We start from the raw sequence: 6287 nt of genomic DNA on the forward strand, positions 1-6287 counted from the left end.
AAACTGCTTAATTAAACTACTTTTTTTTTTTTTTCTAATTTCTCCTGTCCCTGATGTCTTCATGTTCCTGGTGATTTACTTCCCAAGATGTCCACTTCACATTGTTTTTGCTGGATGATTGGAATAGAGAACCCTTTCACTGTTGTTTGCTTCACTTGAGTTGAGATGGAATGGTTCCAGTTGTGTAAACAGCTCTTGGTGATCTTCCAGCCTTCTTTCCAGTGCCCCATGGAGATGCAGTTGACTAAGCAGGGCACAGTGTGGGCAGGTGCTGCACACATTTCCCTCCAACTCTCCCATCCCCCCGGGGGGCCTTCAGTCTGATTCTCATTCTTGTTCTTTCATGGGTTCCGACAACTAATCATAATTTACTCTGAGGTGATTTGGGTCATGTACAAAATTGCAGATAGAATTAAGTTAATAGAGTCCTTTTATTGTGTGCATGGCTGAAGCAAGTTTTCTTGAGAGCAGAGACTAATTGACTCGTCACCTCTTGCTTTATATGCTCAGATACAGAGACCTGAAGACAAGAGCATTAAAGCAACTAAGAGTATCCAATTAATACAGAGGATTAGGCTCTCCTCCTGCCTGAAATTTATCCACTGCCACGGTTTTTATAACTGATGGACTTTGGTTTTTTGTTTGTTTGTTTGTTTGTTTGTTTATGGGAGGACTGTGGAGCTGGGAAGAGAAAGGATTTCCATGACAAAAGAAGTATTTCCCATATCACTTACACATTAAGATTTTCATCCATGAATAACTGTATCTTATGAAGATAGTTACCCCCGTCTGTCTTCTAAAGATATTTTCACATGTACTCTTAGGAGAATATTTTAAGAGAGAGAATTTTTCAAGAAATAGAAATTTATCATCCACATTCAAAATTTTTATTAGTATACAAAAATTGGTTTTGTTTTAATGGAATTTACATGTCAAAAAAGTTTACATTAAATTTTCTCATTTTTATAGGTTGTACCTGGAGAGTTTTATCTTCATTTCTTCTGAATGAGTACTGCAATTCTCTCAATAATTTTACATGATAGAATCTGCTAGAAAAAAGAGTTATGGACTAGGATAAATTTGAAAGAAACAAATAAGCTTTTAGCTTTCTCTTTTATACAACATTTGGATTAGGCCTAAATTATGTCATAATTTATTAGAAAATTTTCTGCAATTTTACAATAGCTAATGTCTTGTTTGGCTATGAATTATTAATATATGAAGTATTAAATTCAAATTGTAAAATGTATTCAGTTTTCCTGTGTGATATTATAATACATAAAAATTTTTAAATGCTATCCTGTTTTTTCTTTTTTAAAAGTGAGATGTTCATCTTGTTTGCAAAGATGGTCAAAAAGTTGCTTAAGATTTTCCTTATATTGGGTACCTGGGTGGCTCAGTTGGTTAAGTGACTACCTCGGCTCAGGTCATGATCCTGGAGCCCCGGGATCGAGTCCTGCGTCAGGGTCCCTGCTCAGCGGGGAGCCTGCTTCTCCCTCTCTCAAATAAATAAATAAAATCTTAAAAAAAAAGATTTTCCTTATATTGATAAAAAAGAATCATTTTTCTTTGTATTTTAGACATCATGTTATTACTAGCATATTGTTTACACAGATACATATAAACACTATTATATATTATAAAAACACTAACATATGATACATATTATAAATATTATATATTATGCATAATACATCGAATGTGTTACATATTATACACAGAATAGACAATATATTCTAATAACACACACATCTATATTGGTTTTGAAATTGGGTTTATGAATCAATCAGCACATTTTAAATTCACAAATAAGCCTCAGACACCGAGGTGTTTATAAGTGAATTCAGTCACACCAGTTTAAACCAAGCTCTTGATATATGGCCCTATTCAAGTTGTTTAGCCTTACAATATGCCAGGCTTAGCTTTTCTTTTTCCTACTCTTAAATGAGGTAGTTTCTGTGTGTTTCAGGTCCTTTGGACACTATTGACTATATTGTCTATTTTCTCCCTAATAAAAGATACATTGACTCCCTTCATTTTACTGCTAGAACAAGAGGGAATGTCAGGTTTTCCATTCTCTGTGATGTTCTTAACCAGAGGCTAATAAGAACATAGTTAAATGATTTTTTAAAGGGGGGTATGGTCAATTTGTTAGGATGTTTTCTTAGAAAATCAGACTTAGAATTTCAGTCCGGTGTATATACCCATACCTAAACTCCAGCTCCAGCCTTGCACCAGAATTTTCTGCATGAAATGTGTTGCAAGTCTTTTTTATGAAGTTTTTTTTAATACAAATCTTTCACAATTTGTAAGACAAAAGTCAGAACTTGTGGTGGTGTCTGGGCGAGTTGGAACAGTAGATTTTGCCAATGGCCATTTCCTATCACGTGCATTAGATCACGTATTTTGCAGGGGCTGGGGGGGCGGGGGTGGGAGTCGAATTAGTCTCTAATCCTAAATAAATCAGCACAGCATAATGACGGATAGAAATAAGGCACAAGAATTTAGAAAACTGGCTCTGTCATAAGTTCCTCTGGATTCCAGGGCCTATCATTTAGGCTATCGAAGCATTTTGCCTTTAATTACTTCATTTTCCACAATCAGAAATGGTGACAAAGGACTGGATTGTGAGAAGAGAACAACGGTTTTTCTGATAGGCTGTACTTTCTCTTCATTATTCATGTTTGGTCTCAGCAATAGCAATGAGCTTGTAAATAAGAACCTTGACTTCAGTGGATTTGACTACCAGAATTAAGTAAGTATCAAAGGCGTCTTTCTGGCAATCCAATAAAACACTCCAGTAAATAATCACTTTTCATTCCTCCACTATAAAAATTTCTTGACTTTCAATGAATACTTTTTCTCCTCATTATAGACCAAATTTCTATTTTCAACAAGCTTTCAGTGCTTTATACAATATTGCCAGTGAGTTCTTTAGAGTCATGGGGTGACAGGAGATGGGGTATAGAGTTGACCTTTGAAAGGGATCAGTTTTCTTTATAACAACACAGGAATCTTCAACATTAAAACAAAAAACAAAAAACCATGTTATTCAGTACATTTCATGGCCCAGCACGTGCTTGAATGACCCTTGACCATAACAAAGCATTAGAATTGACATAGCAAGGAAAAAATATTTTTGAAAAGAAGTTGTTATCAATAAGCAAAGAATTTTGATTTAAAGAAAATATACTGAGTAGTAAGGGTTTCAGTGAAACACACCATAGTTGTGTCTTCTGCAAGAAAGGCGTTTGATTTACTGTTTCGTTGAGGACTTCTTCAATTTATATCTGGTTTATACATCCATAGAAATCTAGAAAGAAAGTACATCAGATAGGATCATGTCAATAAACCATCAGTTTGTAGTCTTTATGCGGAAAAGAAATAGTAATGTAATTATTTCAGTTTTGAATAGAATTGATATGAATTTCAGGAGTTGAAAATATACATGTGTGCAATGATATATGTATAATTAATTTGGAACCAAGTATTTCACTTTTGTGCCAGCGCAGACATAAGCTTCTTCATATTCTACTGTTTTCGTCCGGTCTACCACTTTTCCTTCTCCTGCTCATTCTCATTTTCATTTCAGAAACAGAAAAGTAAATTAAGGCTGATAGTGGTTGTACCTTAGTGGGATTGACCATATAGTGTCCTGCCTGCAGCATTCATTCACCCAGGGCCTTTTCTGTATTACTTTCCAAGTTGCTGTAAGACTGGAACTTAAAAATGATGAAATGTCAGTGGTCATAGATAGGTATGGGGGACCATCCAGTACTGTTAGTATTTTGGGAAGATGATTTGTTACTTTACTGGATAAGCTGTTGGCATGTAACTGTGCTCCACTTTATGATTAGTGCCTTTATGTCAGACCAGTCCTACTCCCATAGAAAGATCGGGATCTTCTTAGAAAGGCTGGTGTTTTTCTGACAGAATCACTTATCAGCATAAATCATAAACTCCAAAGGACAAATATTTTGTTCATCATCATATCTGCAGAGCCTACCCAGTGTCTGATATGTAGGAGGTATTCAATGACCGTTTGTTGAATAAATAATAAATGCATGAAGATAAAATAATCCACAGGGTAGTCATGATTATTTCATTTTACTTATCTTGGTCAATATATACCTTCATAAGGATAGGCATTTATCTTTTAGCTTATTATACTTTTATATATATATATTTTTTAAAGATTTTATTTATTTATTTGAGAGAGAATGAGATAGAGAGAGAGCATGAGAGGGGGGAGGGTCAGAGGGAGAAGCAGACTCCCTGCTGAGTGTGGAGCCCCATGCGGGACTCGATCCCAGGACCCTGGGATCATGACCTGAGCCAAAGGCAGTCGCTTAACCGACTGAGCCACCCAGGCGCCCTTAGCTTATTATACTTTTAAAAGTAGTATAAGCTATCTAGAAAACAGTAATCTCTTTCACTTATTGTTCAGCCAGCTAAATAAAATCTGATTGGACTTTAAAAATCACGTATCAGTCTCATTATAAAATATTCAGGTGGTCATACTGACACTTTTGAGTTTTTGTTCTACAATCTGAACCACTTTCCCTGTACAATTTCACCGTAGCTATGTGGATACTAGTCTAGCATTCATTTATTTTTTAAAAAATTAAACCATAACTTGAACTATAACTGCAATATAACTGAGTTCCATCTTACAAGTAGCTCTACAATATTAAGAAGTCAACAATGTTAGTTAATATATGTTATTTTAATAAGGTGACACACTGAAGAAACTTCTCTAGTAAGCCTAAATACAATCTCTCTCTATTTATTTGGTAAAGTTTTTCCCCTACGTATCTTATTTTGCGATGCATAAGTTGTAATGCATCGTCTAAAAAATATTTTATTGAAGTTTGATTTCTGTGTTTGGATACACTGGTGAGTCCCTTTTCTATGAGCCTTTGTAATTAGGGAGAAAAAGACCTTGGGGCGCCTGGGTGGCTCAGTCATTAAGCGTCTGCCTTCGGCTCAGGTCATGATCTCAGGGTCCTGGGATCAAGCCCCGCATCCGGCTCCCTGCTCCAAGGGAAGCCTGCTTCTCCCTCTCCCACTCCCCCTGCTCGTGTTCCCTCTCTCGCTGTGTCTCTCTCTGTCAAATAAATAAATAAAATCTTTAAAAAAAAAAAAAAAGACCTGACTATATAGCCAGTCCCCAAATTAGCCTTCTGGAACTTTACCTTCTGCTTAGAGAGTTTAAGATTTTAGTGTGGTAATTTTGGCTGACATTCCATAGGAGTTCTACAAAAGAAATGCATGGCTCTAAAACCTTTCTTTGGAGACCACCAAGCTAAAGTTTGCTTATAACTAAGTCCCAATAGAAGTAAATAACTCTGTGTTAAGATGTGTAGTTTCTTTTGGACCTCACAGCTCTCATCTGTTTCTGGTTTACATAACCACCCATGTCATTAGGAATAGCGAAATACAAGGTTAAAATACCCAGAAGTGATGAGAATTGTAGTCATAATAGAATCATGATATTTTAGGAACATGTCAAAATTCAAATGGCAAATGCAGAATTTTAATAAGGTAAACCTCACTGAGTGGTACCATGACTATCACAGCAAATCAGACGCTTGAAAACGTTTACGTTAACTTTTCATTGCTATCAAATTTTGCATTGCTATCTAAAATTCTGCATTAAACTTGGAAATGTATTCGGTTCTACATTTCACAGTAGATTTGCCTACATAAATGGAAACACCAGGTGGATAGAGTGAGCAATGAATTCATTTCTTTGATATAGTAATGCCCCCTTATCCATGGGGATACATTCCAAGACCCCAGTGGATACCTGAAATCGCAGACAGTACCGACCCCTGTATATATGTTTTTTCCTGTACATACACACCCATGATAATTTACACCTCAGGTACATTTAATTCACAAATTAGGCACATTAAGAGATTAGTAAAAAAGAACAGTTATAACAATATACTGTCATAAAATTTATGTGAATGTGACCTTTCTCTCTCTCTCAAAATCTCTTATTGTACTATACTCACCCTTCCTCTCCTTGTAATGATATGAGATGATAAAATGCCTAAGTGATGAGGAGAAGTGAGGGAAATGATTGTGACATAACATTAGGCTTCTTCTGAACCATACATGAGAAGGAGGGTCATCTGCTTCCATACCGCACTGACCACAGGAACCGAAACTAAGGAAAGTGAAACTGCAGATAAGGGGGGACTACTGCACTTCTTTTTTCTGCCTGTGGTTTAACTTAGGAAGAAACCCATCAAATCTTTCACATACAAGTAGGTCTGACA

This window comes from Mirounga angustirostris, unplaced genomic scaffold (genome assembly GCF_029215605.1).
Source record: "Mirounga angustirostris isolate CCGP_5_RB_7025 unplaced genomic scaffold, mMirAng1.0.hap1 SCAF_12, whole genome shotgun sequence".
Classification (NCBI taxonomy): Eukaryota; Metazoa; Chordata; class Mammalia; order Carnivora; family Phocidae; genus Mirounga; species Mirounga angustirostris.